General features: G+C 42.0%; 1 protein-coding gene across 2 annotated transcripts in view; it reads right to left on the reverse strand.

The window, feature by feature from the left end:
- KCNIP1 (Kv channel interacting protein 1) overlaps nt 1-18,190 on the reverse strand; it is a 44,353-nt gene that overhangs the window by 23,380 nt on the left and 2,783 nt on the right. Inside the window, exon 2 of one of the 2 annotated variants that reach the window (XM_010005504.1) lies at nt 18,163-18,165. The exons of the other annotated variant lie outside the window; for it this stretch is intronic. The gene's annotated coding sequence lies outside the window, so the exon portion shown is untranslated. The remainder of the gene's footprint in view (nt 1-18,162; nt 18,166-18,190) is intronic. 2 annotated transcript variants of the gene reach the window in all.

Consider the following 18,190-nt stretch of genomic DNA (forward strand, 5'->3'; position numbering starts at 1 on the left):
CTTTCCCTTCCCCCAGGGGACAGGACAGGAAGTCAGAGCTTGCTGTGCCCTGCATGGCCAGGAAGCTTGGGCAGCATGCAAGGGGCAGTGTGCACACAGCCATGCACCCATGCACACAGCAAGACAAGGCAGCAGTCATCCTAGCAGCTCTCAGTGGGGATAAGGAGGACTTTGCATGCAATGATTGAAGTCTGCTGGGAGGCAGCTAGAGGGGCCCACAGCCTGCTGCTTCCTCTCCACAGCTTCACTCTTTGACGGCTGTAGAAATAAAGATGTGATTAGTGAGAGTGAAGAAGCCTTGGGTGGTCTGGAAGACTTAACTGGTGCTCTTTGCAGTCACTTCACTCACACCATGGTCATTTTGTACTATACTTAGATTCCCTGGGAGATAATTTCATTAGCAAATCAGGTTAAAGGTAAAAAAAAAAGAGGGAAAATAATTATTTTAAAGGTATGCATCTGATTTCTCATGGGCATGGGATTATCTTCACCGTAGCACTAGGTACACAATATGCTCTGCAACAACTTGCAAAAGGCACAAGACTTCTGTTCATAATATTACTGCCTGCAGCTCCCTGGCCCTCCCTACATCCCAGGCAGCTCCTGCCCTCAGTCTGCCCATCTGTGTGCCCCCCATGGGCACCAGAAGCACACAGGCACCAAAACTGAGCAGTTCTCACTGCTGTGTGCTGTGCCACATGCACTGTAACCACAAGACACTTAAACTTCTCAATCTACCAAGACAGGTTTGGCAATAAAGAGAATGAGCAGGTTGCTTCAGGAGTCTGAGTCTCTGCTGAAGCCAAAGGTGTTGAATTTGACTGTGAACTCACCCACTGCCAGAGAAATCCCACTTTGAGGGGTATTCTGAGGACAGGAAGAAAAATCTCCCACTTCAGGTCTAATAAGCATAGCTCTAAATATTGGTGTTAACACAGGCTGCAAATTAATTGCCATTGGTGAGAACAAAGAAATGCAAATGCAGTCACTGGAGAAAGCATTATAATAGTGTCCTGATTTGGTAAGGGTGAAATCAATGAATAAAAAGAGCTAAGGTCTCTCTCTAAATATTGGGCTTAAAAACATGAATATGCAACAGAGATAATTAACAGATAACAGGAAGGCAATAGATGTGCTGTGAAAAAAAGAGAAAGATGATCTATTTTTTCTGTATTGGGTAACCTTGTGGGTTAGCCAAACTTCAGACTGTAGATAATAACTTCTAGATATAAACAATGTTTTACCTTCCTCTTTAAAGAGATAAGCAAAAAGCCCTTAAAAAAAGGGAAAATGTTTCTTGTAAGAATAAATTTTTCTTCATTGTATGAAAAACTTCAGAGTCAGCTTTCAGTGGTTCAGCTATAAATTAGTTCTAATTTTAATAATCTGGAATTGAATTAAGTTTTTGGTTCTCAGCCTGTCTTTATTTAACATTCTTTTTTTGAAAATGGCACTTTTCAATAAGATCAACAGAAAAATTCTTAATCATAATCTCAAATTCATATGCTTATGTCTAATTAACATATTGACTAGGAGAAGTAGGAGAAACTAAGATGGTGCTACCATCACTTACAAAACCTGCTCCTAAAACATGCTGAAGCAGTTGCTGAGGGCTTGATTATTTGTCATCTCTTCCAAGAGGAGTCTTAGGGTTTATTTTTTTCTAAAAAACCCCAGGTTAGAGATTACTCTCTGGGCAGAAAAACAAAGCTATTTCTGAGGAATTACAGATCAATGAGGAGGAAAATAAATTGGCAGAAGCTCAGTTCATCATTCCTGAGGATTATTTCTAACATGTTAGCTGTTTGTTTACCACCAGCAGGCCATGCCATAACCAAACCATCAGGGCTGCGTGTGGGATGGGGCTGCCCACCTTTAATTGACACAACTGTAGTAGGGAGCCCAAAGTAAAACTCTACCTAAACCATAGAAACCCAGTTCCATCTTTCAACGTAATTTGACTTAAAAGATTTCCTTTACTTTGTAGCCTAAAGAAAGGCAGAGGAAAGCCAACCACAAACTTTGCAGGTACCAAAAGAAGATTTAGGAAGCAGAGCTAGGAGAGCAGAGAAAAGAAAGACTGAGTGCATCCACATAATCTCATTTTAGCAGGGACATGCTAAAGCTGTTGTTACATTCCCCCACAACTCCTGCATGGCAGCAGTTTCTATTTGTGCCCACGTCCAATCCTCTGAAAATTCAAAATCCATCTGAACAACAGTGGATTTTATGTTGTTCCAGTTGTGCTGGCTGGGAGTCCATCACTCACCCCAACACAAGGGTTTGACTTTGTTCCTATGATCTGGGAACATGAGAATGGCAGAGAACATTTACTGCAGTGCAAACTGAGTCCTGGTGTAGAGCAGAGTTCTGGTACAAGTTGCCTTTCTGCCTTACTTTTGGGGCACTGGGGTACTAGTGTGCTGTTGGTGTGATGGGACATGAGCTGACCAGAGGTACATCTGCCTAGGTCTCTTGCTTATCAAGAAGCCTTTCAGAATCAGAAGGCAGGTCTTTTAGACACTGAACTGGACTGTTTGTTTAATTGAATGAATTTAAGGGAACTCAATAGAATAGACATTAGATGGTTTATGCACAAATCCCTCACAGACAAGCACACTGTGGGGATGGGTTCTTAGCTCCAGAATTGTTTTCAACCAGCTCCATAGTTTTCTCAGTTACAGGAACCTCAACACAACTTTCCTGCTCCCAGAGAGAAATACATTTATTTCATAAACATAGGAGTCAGTGGAAAAACTACTGTTCTGCACTTGTGTCATGTATTACAAAGGGGTCAAGTAAAAGCCTCCAACAGGAGCCACTTTGCCCCTGGCAGGTTTCAGTTAGGCCAGTTGAAAAACTTCAAATTAGGTGATCTGCTTCTTCTCTGAGTAGTTGGGGGAAAGAGGAGGAGGGAAAAAAAAAACTGCAACAGACCTGAGCAGCACTTCCTGCTGCAGGTACAACTGGCTGGTAACATTGAGCTGGACATTATCCTGATTAAACTAGACACCTCTCTCCCATCCCTTCACCTGACTTCATAGAATGGTTTGGGATGGAAGGGACCTTAAAGATCATCCAGCTCCAAACCCCCTGCATGGGCAGGGACACCTCCCACCAGACCAAGTTGTTTTAAGCCCCATCCAACCTGCCCTTCCACACTGTCAGGGATGGGGCAGCCACAGCTTCTCTGGGCAACACAGGCCAGGGTCTCACCACCCTCACAGCGAAGAATTTCCAAAGAGCCTCCTAGTATGATCAGGCTTTTTTTAAAATACACTTTAGTATTACTCACTTCTGAGTGATCTCATGAGTAGCATAGTATGAACATATTCCATTTCTCAGCATTACTCCTTACTGCTTTAAAAGCCACATTTCCCTGTATTGTCATAACACAGCACTTTACAGCACAAATAAAGCTTCATGTTACACTACCCACACTGGAAAGTGAAATGTGTACTCCTGATTATTTTTGTGCTTTGTAAGAAACATAGCACATCACTTAGCATTGAAACAAGATATTGAAATGTCATTTGGTAACACACTAACTCCCAAATGAAAGGAAATAAACAAGAAAAATGTACATACTCAGTTTATATAGTTGAATAACTTTTGTATGTTTTGTTAAAGAAATGTATTTACTGTGATCTATACATTTGATGGACCATAGAGCCTGGCAGCACTTGACATTTTACTCTGTTAATATGGCATTGTAAATACATTCAGCATCACTGCTTCAACTTCAATTCATCTCTGCACAGAAGGCATCTCAGGCTGACATAGTCTCCTTCTGAGAGTAATTGGATTTTGTATGTTATGTTGGGGTATTAAGGGCTGTCTCCCCCAGGTACATCCAGCATCAGTTCACTAGCTGGGTACACAGGCTGCAGCTTCTTAGGCTGGTGACAGTCTGGACACAGCCCTAGACAGTGCCTGATGAGTTAAAAGATGTGCCCACACTTGAATACCTCTTCCTGAGAGGTGGTTGGGCCTTGCTGGGGGGCTCAGACATCATGTCCAGAGTCCTGAGCGCTTTGGGAAAACAGTTTTCAGTGCTCCAAATCATCCACCTTGTGCTCAAACTCAAGAGCTCAGGTCTTGGGAGTTACGGCAAAAGCTCCGAGCCTGGAGCTGGGTTCAAACTACCACCAACGCTGCTTGGGTGCTTTGCAAAGTTTTCTGCTGTTTTCCAGGAATTCTTTAGCTGCCCCAACAACAATCTGGGCTTCAGTTTGTATATTTTTTTCCCAACCATCAGCAACAAACTTCAGAGAAAAGGATGTTCTTTACTCTGTCTCAAATACTATTTTATATCTACAGAGGCCCTGAAAAAGCCTGTCTGAAGAGTTAATTGAAGGACAAATACCCACAATCAGTCCCTTTCAAGCATAAGTATCACTTCATAAGTCATGGCTACAATTAAACTCTAGGATTGCAAGGGGACAGATGATTAAGTATTTTCCCCACCCCCCAAAAGGAAAGAAATCAACCCCCAAAACCCAACTCTCTGCTCCCTCTCAGATCACCTGAAGCCAGAAGTCTCAAGCCAGCAAGAAAATCCTCTCAGCACATTAATGGTCTCACAGCAGAATTCACAGTAAGTAATTTCCCTTTGGGGGAATCAAAGAAACAAACATTAGAATACATTGTTCCCCTGAAAGGGGAGTTTTGCAGAACTTGCATTATTTTGCTGGAAACACAAAACAGTTTATGCAAATTACTTCTTAGAGCCTTAGCAGGACTTGGACTGTAGAGCTCCAGTAGCTGGAAAAACTCATGTCCACAAATTGCAACATAACCTAAGAGCTATCTTGCTGGAGAGCACTGATAGCTTCATTCAGCCTCCTCGTCAGCAAGAGATCAAAAGATCATCAATAGCACCAGCAGCACTGTTTGCTCATGATACTGCAGCACAAACAGGAGTGCCAATTTATAGCATTCACCTGCTTATCAATCTATTTCCAGCCCTGCCATAGAAATGATTTACATCGTCGTAGCTCTCCAGCAGAACAGGAAGGAGTGGAGGCAATTTACTCATCAGTAAAATGGGAATAACACTTCTATATCCAGACATGCATTCCCAGCTCTGCATGAAAGTTCCTTTAACTTCATCAGCAGTCAGTTAATGCATCTGACCTGTCACAAATGGGTCTGTCTTTGTCTTAAGTTCTGTGCTGTTGCATAAGACAGAGCTCTGCTCCAGTTATAGCAAAGACTCTCCCAAGACTTGAATTTTTTCTAGGTTGATATTTAGGCAGTGCTTGAAATTAAGTATTTGCTTCTAAACCACTCCAGGTACTTCAAAGAGCAATCTAAAGAATACAGCCAAGAGTACCAGGGTGCTGAGGCTGAATGATGACCAACAGGAAGAACTGAAAGCAAGTGTGCATTTGATAAAATAAACATTAAAACCAGGGGCTTATCTGAAGGAGATGCACCAGATTCTTTCACCTTATTCCCAGAGATACCAGCAGGACATGCTGCCTGGCTGCTTTTGACTCTAGCAGTAGTAAATCAGACCAGGTTTCATATGGCTGGTTTGAATGAACACATCTCTACATCCATTACCTTACCCAGAAAAGTGGATGTGTGGCTGCCCAAGCAGGGAAGCAGACACCTCCCGTGCCATACTCCATCACAAGGTTTCACAACAAGAGCCATCAATCAGCCATATGGACAAGTGGAATCACAGAAAAGAGCTGGGCTCACACCTGGTACAACAGGGAAAAACTCAGCTAGCAGAAAGCAGACATCATTAATTCTACCGTACCAGAGCAGGCCTGAGAAAAGCACAGTGAACCCCAGGGAATATCTATGAACCAACATGTCATGTGGTCACTAATCTTCTTTCCAAAGGCCACACCACCAGCTTGTCCTGAATTGTCTGTAGTGTTTCATCAGGCAAGCAGAGCATCCCAGGGTGATTTCCAAAAAGGAGATGAGCATTCATGAGAGGCATGATAATTCTGTGCCTAGGTGTGGCTGCTTTTCAGGGACCTTGGCCTGCTCAGGCTCTGTAAAGAGAGCTCACACTACAGCCTGTTTCTGTGCTGCAAAATCAGGCTCACCCTAGATTGATGGCAAGTGCTGAACTCCAGCTAGGAAGAACCCTTTGCTGGACAAACTAATAGCAGAACTACAGCCAAGCACCATCCAGTCTCCAGCTAAAAAACACATCAGGATCCCAAAAAGCTGCAGTTCTTGGCACTTCACAGTCTAGCAGTGTGCCCAGGGAACAGCCTTTCAGCACTGTCCTCGCCTGATCAGTGTTTCTCATTTTATCTGTTTACACTTTGCAGGATTTATCTTTTTTTGAAAGGCTGTCTTGGGTCAGACTAAAAAATTAATCTAACCCAAGGAGGAGAATAATAATAAGATAAAGGTAGAGTGATACTCCTGAGAGCCCTGTCCTGGACTGCAGCAATCTGAGCTCAATTTCCCAGTCCAGAGATGATGCCTTCAGACCCAAGACACACACAGCTCTTCAAGTTTTGAGCCTATGCACTTTCTCAATATGCACAAGCACAATAGAATGAGCCTCCTGCAATAAAGTGTAATCTGGATAGAACTGAGCATCTCCACAGTAGGTGTAATGTTTTTGGCTAAGACCTTTAGCCCAGCCAACTGGACTCTCAGAGGATAATTCCCTTTCTGGAGCTTGACTTGATTCTGGTCTCTATCAGGTTGTCAGGGATCCTGAAGTCAGGGTCCTGCCATTGCACAAATATATGGCAGGGACTGTGCACACAGAACATTCTCTCCAGTTCAGCCGTCAAGAACAAATGCTCAGAGTGGAGCAGAGGAGGTTTTGCTGCATGCCAAGGCTGTAGCATGCCTGGCAAGCTCTGGCTGCTGAGCATTTGATTTACATCTACCCCCCTCTCAGGATATTTGTTCAGGGTTACACAGAGAGCCTGGGACAGAGCTGAGGTTACTCCAAGATACCCACAGTCACACCTGGTAGAGGTGGTAACCCCTGTTGAAGGTCATAATTTGTAATTTTTATTTTTTTTAAGTTGGTCCTGGGATAGAAAACAGAAACATGTTAACACAAATTCTATTGCCTGAAAAGTTAGTATCTGGCTAACTGCAATGAAGTGTCCCTTTTCCCTGAGCATCCAATTGCTGGGAACACGACAGGCAGCAACAGAGGGTCACTCCAGCCTCCAGAGAGTGGCACAAAGCCCCACATCCTAACAAACATCAGGTTTGCAGAGGACCCATTTCTTATTAACAGCTGACTGGCACACCAGATTCCTATCACACCATTAATCTAACCACTTAAGCATCTTGCTGTAGCTTTACTCAAGTTTAGATCAGTAATTATCACTAAGGGAAAAACAAAATTAAATCATGCAAGTTTCCCCACACACATTTTGGGGAGATGTAGAGAGGGCAAATAAAGGCTATGGAGGCAGCAAACTCCTCAGAAAAGTAGCACCAAACCACTGGCCTTAAACAGGTTCTCCCAGCCCAGGAAATACAGGCTGAGCTGGTACCAAGACAGGACTTCAAGTTCAGTGCAGCAAGGGAAAAGGAAAATCATATGAAAAATCACGCTGTGATGCTTTTTCTTTTTCCAAAAGAAATATCAAACTCTTCAGAGGACACTTAATAAAAGAAATAGTCATAGAAGACTTCTGAATTATAAATGAAGTAACTGAATTTAACGTGTTGGGTTGGTTTTTTTTTTTTTGGAATAGATTATTAATCAAAAAATCTCTGATGAGCCAAGACAACGAATTACAAATGGACTTATTCTCTCTGAGAAGAATTATTGCTGCCAATGGGTTTTTTCTACCCCGCACTGAAAAGCAAATCAGACACTTCAAGTCCCTGATTTATACTGCACAAATTTCCATGAACATTGGTTTGCTCCAGCTTTGAGTTAGAAAATAGCTTTTGGAAGAACAATAATCAATGAATATATAATGTGGGGGAATCAAGCAATCAGAAAAAGTAATTAATTTGGTGCCTAATTCAAGGTTGTGTTCTCCTTGGGTTATTATAGGAAAACCAGAATTTTCTATTTGTGCATTCAGGCAGGTTTTAACTACAGTCTAAAGATTACGTGGTTTTTCCCCCTCAGAGGCACCTTTTTGGAAGAGGTGGGGTCACATGTATCTGGCACCAGCTGCAGAATTGACATGACAACTGCACAGACGTTCGGCAGACAAAGGTGAATAGACAACAGTGCAAGGCCAAACACAAGTTAAACTGCATTTAACCCCTATAATGGACATTCTTAACCACATGCACAGTGTTTGAGGTCATGATTGCAGGAGATCACCAAGCAGCAGCCTCATCTGTTATATGTCTTTATTCTAGACTGGGACTTTGCACCTGGAGAAAGAACCTGTACATTGTGTGTGTGTATAAATTTAAAAAAGCTTATTTTCCACAAAGTGATAGATTTGACTATAATTTAGTAAACTTAATTTTGGAAAATCTTTCAGATTTAATTTCTCACAGATGTAACGTGCTCATGGTCAGGCACCTACACTGGAACTCTGCACAACACAAATTTAATGCTGAAGAATTAAAAAAAAAACCAAACCCAGCTGTTGTTTCTACCTTAGCAGCAAGTTTCAGTTTTTTAGAATCTTGTTTGTTTTTAAAAATAAAGCTTTGTTTCTTTGTTTTAAACAGAAATATTTATTTCCCCAAGCTGAAAACACGTGTGGGTTTGCTCAAATGTATGAAAAAAGAAATATTTTCTTAATTAACACATTATCCTTTCAGGAAACAGCAGTGTGTAGAACAGTTTGCCATGTGCCTGTCCAGCAGTCTTAGCATCCCTAGCAGGAACTGGCAGCAATTTTTCTCCTATGGCAGCAGACAGGACAGCTCACCACCGTGTTATGGCAATTCACCTGTGCAAAGACTCTGAAAAGTACAAAATGTTTTGGTCCAGGCAGAACTGGGGAGTGAAACACCACTTTTACATAAGTATGCTACAGATCACATCCAAAGGAGACAGTAGCACCCTCAAGGATTTCCTTCTTTCCATTTCACAGAGCTGGTGTTTAAGTTGAGCAGATTGCTCCAAAATGTGAAGTGTAATTAAGCAGAACATAAGTACCAACTAAGCTCTCTTTGCACAGAAGAAACTGCTCCAAAAACTTGTCATTCCAGTTCCCATCCAGGTTTTTCAGTAGGACAGGAGAGCTGGATCGAGCTGCAGCTGCCTGTAGGCAGGCTGTCTGCTGACAGGGTGCAGCTGTGGGGAGCTGGCTGTGGTACGGGCTGGGTTTGTTTTTAGAGGGCAGCACCCACACCTCAAAGCATCTCAGTGGACTGAGCACAAGAAGTAGCCTGAACAACCAACAGTGCCTGGACTGTAGTGATAGATTTTTCACATGTTTCTGTGTTCTACTGAGAAGCATAAAAATCGAGGGGGGCTGAGGACAAAAGATTACACAGATTGGTACTGAGCTTTAAGCAACCCAATAAAACAGGAACTAGAACCAAACCTGCCACATGTGTGGTCTATCAGGGTGGTCTGCCACCAACCTCCATACAGCAGATATGCCAGCACCATCTATAAAATCAAGCACAGACCTGAGCTACACCTGAAACTCCACACAGGAACCAAACCACTAGCAAACATGCAGGGAGCTGAAACCCTAGCAGAAAAGATAGGAAAGTTTCAGGAAGCAGACAATAGCTTAATAATTTCCAAAATCTGGCCCAGCTAGTCACGCTGGGAACTATAAAACTGTGTTCCTGCAGCAAAATGTTAGCAGGACAAGCACAAAACTTACTCCCATTTTTCTCTGCTTCTCCTGGAAGGGCAATGAGGGCTGCCACAAAGCTCAGCACTGTAACACACACTCTGCAACCAATTACACACTTGATGAATTGCCATGAAGTCAAAGCACAATTATTTAAAACTTTACTGTGTTAAAGTTCGAAGCTTTAAATTCCACTAATTTTTCTAAGGATCTTTCTGCTCCTGAAACATTAATTTCTGGAAGAGGAAGACCATGAAGTTTATGGCTTCCCAGGGTGGTGTCTGGCTTTGATCAACTCCCCTGAAAATACTGGCAAATTCAGAGGTCTGATCTGTTTTTGAAATACCACTAACAGAGAATGATTTGAAGCTATTAAACATCAGTGCTTGTACACACTGGAGCTGCTCTGGTTGACAATGTTGGAGGGTTTCTGCAGGCAGAAAACAAATACACGATTGAGAACATGACCGATGCCAGAATGTAGCTTATTAAATTTTCATGCTGACTCTGATTACTTTCATTTAGCAACACAGATGTGCAACCAGGATGAGAATCTATAGTGCCCGCGAGTGCTGTGAAATGGCTGGCAATGTGAGCACCATTTGGAAAGCAATCACTTAGAGCAAATGCTGCTCACATGTGTGCTTATCAGCTCTTACCAGTGACTTGATTTCAAAGCAGCCATGAAAACATTTCAATGCATTAGGTTCCCTAATTCTGATTCTTCCATTCTGTTTTAAGGCAGTCACATGAACAAGTGAGATGACAACACAAGTGTGTTGCTACAAGCAGTTTTTTTGAAAAGGTTTATAAACTACCCAAGGAAGCTTAACCCAGATGGGCAAGTGCTCCCTCCTATTTATTTTTGGGATAAACAGCCTGAAATATTTTAACTGGAGTGCATGAAGAGTAAACAAGGAAAATTCTCTTTTTGAATGCTTCAGATTTCATCTTGAAATTTCACTAATCCACAAGAAGCTTAATAAATCTTTGGGCTAATCCGAGAATAACAGAACAATGGAAACTTAGAATTTTGCTCATACAAAGACACCTAAAAGGAGTCTCCACAGATGGAGTTGGTGTGAGCTGCCAGATCAGCTCCAGCTGCCCTGGGGCAGCCATACCATCTTGGAGGTGCAGGGACAGGGCACCACTGCTCCTCCTGGCCTTAGGGACAGGTCTGACACCTTCTTCCTTTCTCTTGTGCTGCTTGTGCCCAGGAAACCCTCACCCACAGTTAGGCAATGACTCAGCCCTGCAGCAGATGCACGTGCCTGGCACTGCAGCAGCCCCACACAGAGCAAGGTCAGTGCTGGGGGTCCAGCCACAGCCCCTCATTCCCTGTGGGCACCACAAGCAGCTTCTTTACCTCCCAGTCCTGCTCCTGGATGGGATCACAGACCATTATGGCACTAGGGTCAGGAAGCACCAGGGACAAAGTGACTAATGAAACATTTTACTCTTTCCACAGTGCAAAAATCTCATTTTAAGAGAGAAAGGATTAACTGTTTAAGTAGTTAAATTAATTATGACTTAATTAAGATACATTTGGACATGCATCCTCAATTCAAGATTCCCATGTGTAGATTTAAGAACCATGGGAGAGAGATTAAGGGTAATATTATGATTCATTTATATTGACAATTTAAATAGTTATTCCTTTCCAATTATGAACTTCTTTAACTCAATTTCCTCAAGACAAGCAGTCTTACCCTGAAATTCTCAAGGATGTTCTTCAGCCAAGAAATGTCTCCCCCTACACTTATAAATTTATTGAAGCCAAGCAAAATGATTCTGGATTTCAAAACATTGCAGGTTACAGTAGCTATCCTGTGGTTGCAAGTTTTTGGAAAAGAGAAGACAAGCAGGCAAACACAGGGGGTTAGTATTCAAATGAGTGGTGCTTCTTATCAGTGAGAAGTGGTTCAGCAACAATGCAAGAAGCTAGACCAGAACTCTCATTTTGAGACTTCCTAAAACCCATGTGTCCATGGGTTTTGGCAAATCAGTTGAAAAGATGAGCAAGTTTACCATCCCAGAAGAGCAAAACCACCTCAAAGACTAGCCCTGGGACCAGGCCAGGAATGCATCCTCAAAACCCAGGTGAGCTCTTAGGGAGTTCCAGTTATTAGCCTCAGGTCACACTCCTGTTGGTCCTGCCTTAGCGCCCCTTCCCTCCCACTACAGATAAAGGTAAATCTCCTGCCTCAGACACTCAAGTTGCTCCAGGACTGTTGGCTGCTCTCAGGGGTGCTGGGAAGGCCCTCAGGGGAGCTCACTTCAGGAAGGAGAACAGAAAGCACAGCACACTGCTCTTTACAGCCTGTACTAAAAATTTTAAAAACCTTTAAGATTCCAACGACCTTTTGTGTCATGATAATCTAAGTTCTCTCTAATGGCATAAATCAATGATTCTTTTTTAACCTAGCCATATCTCTTTGAAACAGATACTGTTTTTACACTACTTAATTTATATAATTTAAAGATGCATGGAAAGGGGGGAAAAAGAAAATGCTTATTTTCTTTTCTGATGCGATGAGGAACCACATTTGTTTCATATAAAAATTTACTACAATTATTTATTAGCAAGCAGAAAGCTTCTGGGTATAATAAACATTTGGTACATAAAGCTGCAGCTGCCTGAAGAGAGAGTGAGAATTAACTGTAATGAAACTCATTTAAAGAGCCTCACAGTATCACTTTAAAAAATAAGAGGGTAAAGGCAAGAGGAAAAAAAGATGTTTTGGTATTTCATGAAATACTATCTGTTCTTTCTGCTAAACCCTTGTACAAAAATGAAGCACAAGTTTTCCTCTCATCTTTACATTTAAGATGTGTACCTCAAGGAGCATTTTCTTTTCTGCATGTGCTAATGTTGCACCCTCTTAACAAGCAGCAAGTTATTCCCGAGTGGCAGAATAAGGGTCTGGTGATGCTGAGTAGCTTTCTGAAGAGGAAGGTTTGCCATGTTGCATGTGGAATGACAATTGTACAAACAAACTGAAAAGGAAATCCATATCTATTCAATGAGAACTGTTAAAGCTGAAGGGGAAACAAACACAGAATTCATCCCTAAGGGATTACTGATTGAATTACACCTCTGTGATAGTCCCACAAAATGTTATTGAGCTCAGACTGAATGCTTGCATAGTTGATTACTTAGGCAGGAACTGTAAAACAGAAGTGGTGGGTTTTTGTCACATAAAAAAGGAGGAAGGGCATTCTCCATTTTCTGTTTTACAGTTGTTGTGAAATTCCCTGTTAATAATTTGGGGTGAACAGTGTGTACCCCCGGAGTCCCACATCAAAAATGCATGGACCAGAAGGAAGAAGCCATAGAGTGATGCAGCTCTAAAAGCTAAATCAGCAATTAAAGAACAGGACTGGGGCAGGGGAGGGAGCTCACCAAGAAAGAGAATCAGTCAGCATCCCCTGCTTTCAAACTTCTTACACAGCATTAAGACCTTGCTGTGATCGACCCAAACCAGGGGGTCCTGCCCAGCTGCTCCTGCACTGCCATGTGATGCCTGTGGGGAGGTGACACTGCACCACCTCTTGGCACCACACACAAAGGGAAGGGGAAGAAAAGTCTCTCAGTCAGTCCTCAAAGACAATCCAAAACACAGGGCTGTGCGAAATGTCTCCCATCACATTCTCATCCTGCTTTCCTTCCTGGCTTCCCAGAACTGGTTATCACTGTTTTTCCTAACTTCAGGAAACTGGGAGACCAAAGGCAAGATCTGCTGTTTTACCCTGGCAGGTACATACAGCTAATGGAGGAGAAAGGATTGATTACAGGGCCGAATAATACTTTGCTTTTCACTTTAGTTCTCAAGAAATACTGAAACAACCAATGATCTGTGCTTACAAGTGTGGGCCATTGACTTGTCAAAACTGCAACAGAATAAAACTGAAGGGATAGAGAGCAGCCTCAGGTGGAGGAGAGAAACAGAAAGCATCAAAGCAACAGCAGAAATCACGCAGGACTCCACTGAATTCCTCCCTGGGTCTAATAACGGTCAATGTATTTATTACCAAGTTGGATGATCAAACAGACCAGGTAACACCCTGTTGGAAAGGACTGCAGGAAGACCTTCATAAATATGAGAAAAGGCCTGAAGGTTACTAGTTAAAATTCAGTAAAGACAAAAGCAAAGGGCTAGAAGTTGAACAACAGAATAATGCACACAAACACAGCTGGTCAGGCTGGAGGTCTGTGCACTACTGCGGGTCAGAAGCTGAATATAAGTGACTGGTCTCATATTGCTGCAATTTCTGTTGTAAGACAACAAGCACTTTGCCAGAAGTACAAACAGGAATGCATTTTGCCAGTCATGTGAAATAACCCTTTTGATGTGCTCAGGGGCAGTTAGGTCAAAGCTTCAAGAAAGATGTGCATTTACAGCAAACACTTCAGGGAAGAACAATTAACATAATCAGAGGCTAAACCACATAATTAGTAAAGACTAAAAGGATTAGTTATTTAGACTAGCACAGAGGAACCTCGAAGCACATCACACTCCTCACAAGGCTTGAACAAAGGTAAAAGAAATAATCTTGGCAGACTGAAGACAAAATAACGCTAGTAATGAGCTTGCCATGCTGACACAAACAGGTACAACCCTGCCTGGGACAGGAGGATGGACTAGGAAACCTCTTCAGCTTCCATATCTATTTTGCCTATGATTTTATGAAGCATTTACATACTATTCCCATAAGAGATTTTTTCCCCCAAACCAATGAAAAGCTAGAGCATTCATATCCCCAAAGAAAGACGTTTTTACTGAATGGCTGTTTCCTAAGCAGTTTTCTGCATAAAGTAGTGCAAAAGGAAGAAGCTTCTAGCTTCTAATTCAGGATCAGTCTCACATTTCATTGTTCTGCTCTCTCTTCCCCTTTAGAAGAGACAGAAAACTCAATGCTGTCACTTGGGAACTGTGAAAACTTGACTCAGTTTGTAGAAATGTTATAATTTTTGGCAATGGCTTCAATAACCTTTTTTTACAAAGATCAGTGTCTGCTGATATGGTTTAGAGACACGATCTACCACTTTCCACTTCTGAGAACTTTAATGTTCCATGTAGAGTGACAGAGAGATAATGTGAACGTTAACAGAGCTAGAAAAAGGGGAAATGCATTAGTTCTACCTCTTAATAATAAATAATAAAATATAAACAAGGTTGTGATTGCTTAAGCAGAAACGCACAGAGCAAAGTAAGCAAAGTGACACTACAGACTTAACAGGGAGCTTCTGCACAAATCTATGGGCTCAAGATAAAGGAAATGTTCAAGAAAGTGTACATGTTAGTCTTGCTTAAACACAGGAGCTCAAGTGAGCAAAAAGAATAGGTTTAGTACTGAGCTGGGAGGATGAGATTGCCCCAGGGCAGAGAGACTAAAAGAACAGGACTTCAGGTCTGGTCATAGGTTCTGTAAGACAGTGACATTTATAATCTTTTGGTAAAAAGCAGAGAGAGGAACATGAGCAAGTGCAAAAGATGGGGTGGCATTTCAAATTAACAGAGCCAGCCAACACAGCTTTACTCCTTCAAGGGCTGTACTGTGCTGTCCTAGGAACACGGGGCATGAGAGCTCCACAGCCCTGACACACTGTGAGGCTGTTAAGGGACAAAATCCTACACGAGTGCAGAAGGAGGTGGAACAGCAGCTGCAGTAGCAATAGAAATAGTCTGTATCTAGATACAGCCTTAAAGCCAGCAAAGTGTGGTGTGAAGAACAGAGGTAAATTGGTGAGCTACAAGAAAAATAAAGGTATGCAGGTGTACAAACAACAAGGTAGTTTTATGCAGTCACAAGGGAACACAGGACAGAGCTGTGAAATGTGAGAAGCTTTACTATAATGATGAACATAAATGAGTATGAAATTACTGTTTCGTAAGTTAGTAGTAGAGCAACTATGATACACATGGAAGTATAAACAGCAAAGCAGTGCAATATGCTCTGCTCTAAACACAGTCATGAGTAATTACGGCTAACTGAATCACTCCACAGATCCAGAGGGCTGAGGCACGATCTCTGCTGCTGAAAAAGAAAACCCTTCTAGGTAAAAGGCTTGAATTTTCTGTCAGAAAGAGTGCTGGACACTGAAAACTTCTGTCCTAAGACAGCAATGCCGTGAACAACTCTAATTTCCTCAGAGAGTGGAATAACTGCAAGTAATCCACAGTGTCAAAACATCTCCCACTCCTTAGCAGAGCTGAAGCTGAGAGAAAAGCCACAATTTCAGAAGCTGATCAAGAGAGTCTCTTTAAGCACTAGCAAATGCCCCCAGGCCTGGGAAATTGCAATGATGACATGCAGCAAACAAAATTCACTTCATCCCCAATTGCAAGCCAACAGCTCAAACTGTATCAAAACTACCAATCTTCAGGAGCTTTCTGCAACAAACTGTGTGCTGAAGTCTAGGGGTCATCTAGTCACATGAGAGAGGAAACCCTGAAAGCTGGAAGTGCTGTAACAAATTCAGAGATTTCCTTACATGAAACTTGTAATAATTAGTTGGAATAGATTAAAAAAGCTAAATAGGAATATATCATAAATGCATAGAAATGGACTTCCCCATATTTACATGAACAAAACCCTATGTGAGGGGAACACAGGCAAGACATCAGAAAACAGGAACCCTGAAGTTAATTTTGGCTTTGTCCCCTCATGGATATAGATTTACAATGTCATTTTACCACATGGATATGAACAATCTCCTCATGAAACAGAACCATGCTCAGAAGTGTTACGACTAAGCAGTAACACTAGTTTAGACATAATCTTTTGACTACTTCCCTTAGTAGTGAGGGATTTTGCCTTTCAGGCTACTAATCCATCTAAATGGGCTGAACATCTGAAAGTGTGGTACATTTATGCAAAGGGGGTCATAGGAACATGTTACCATGCTAGGTCCCTGGCCAAAAAAACACCTGAGGTTCTAAGATTGACAGTACATCACATGGTTGTTGTGTGTTTGGGGTTTTTTGAAATATATTTTTACTGTCCTTATCTCAGAGCCAGAGTCTGTTTCCAGCTGAGCAGTAAATAATTGCATAAACTCAGACAAACATCCCATGAGAAACTTGGGATCTAGTGGAGATGCAGCAATTGAATAGCTGCACCAAGAACTTTGGCCCAAAACCTTGATCTACCTTAGAGGTTACTCAAGACAACAGTACATGTTTATCTCCTCTCTCCATGTAACATCATGGACTGGCCACACCACATGAGAAACTTGGGATCTAGTGGAGATGCAGCAATTTAATAGCTGCACCAAGAACTTTGGCCCAAAACCTTGATCTACCTTAGAGGTTACTCAAGACAACAGTACATGTTTATCTCCTCTCTCCATGTAACATCATGGACTGGCCACACCACAAGAAAACTGATGCACTGAGAAAGACTTGGAAGCACTTACTCTAGTGACATTACAGGGACTGCCTTTAAGACCCCATCTCTATTGGCAATCACATTAAAATTACTTCTCTCAGTGGCAACCAAGATCTAGCAGATGGCAATATATTTTGACATACTGTTGAATTATGAAGACACATACAGTAATAACCTCTGAAGCATCTGAGATGGCTTATTTCTACATTTGTTTATTCAATGAAGAAAAATATTTGAGCACCTGCTTCTCATCTGTCATAAAATAAGCAACCACAACTAAGGAAAGCAGGATTTCCTGCATTAAAAATCACAGACAATAGAGTTGAAGGCATATTTTACTCTACTTATTTTCCAAGTTTTGTACCTGGAAATCAATACTGAACTAGTCCAAAAGTACAATTCATATTTCCTCTGGATCCCTCTAATTCGAAGAAATATGATTTATGAATACTTCAAGGATACCTGGAGGATGGAGAGAAGTTCTGCAAAGAAATTTAGTGAAAGTCAAACAAAGAAAACCCCCAAATGTACAGTTGGAATTTACTCTCACTTCACAGAGCAGGTTTTTGGTCTCCAACCATAAGTTAGTACAAGGTTTCACCAGATGTTTCATGAAGTGGTAAGTAATACAAATGACTGTGATTGTGTTATTACACTAAAGAAAACAGATCTTCAACTCTTACCCTACTCTTGTGGGTGTGGTTGTGTGGAGCTTCAGGAGCTGGGAACTAACCTAAGGAGACTGCAGCAGCTCTGCCAAAGCTCAGAAGGGCAGCAAGGACACAGCAACAAACACGAGATCCCAAGGGATGGGACAGTGAGAGAAGCATAAAGCAACAAGCCATCAACATTTCTAACTAGCAGGGTCACAAAAAATGCCCCATGCTTTGCAAAACTTTTCTATTTAGTCAAGCACATTTTGCCTCTTAAGACTGTCTAGACACAACCCTCTCCCAATCCACCCCCCCCCACCTTTCAAAACTTTTCTATTTAGTCAAGCACATTTTGCCTCTTAAGACTGTCTAGACACAACCCTCTCCCAATCCACCCCCCCCCACCTT

This window comes from Chaetura pelagica, unplaced genomic scaffold, assembly GCF_000747805.2.
Source record: "Chaetura pelagica isolate M959 unplaced genomic scaffold, ChaPel_1.0 scaffold581, whole genome shotgun sequence".
NCBI classification, from domain to species: Eukaryota; Metazoa; Chordata; class Aves; order Apodiformes; family Apodidae; genus Chaetura; species Chaetura pelagica.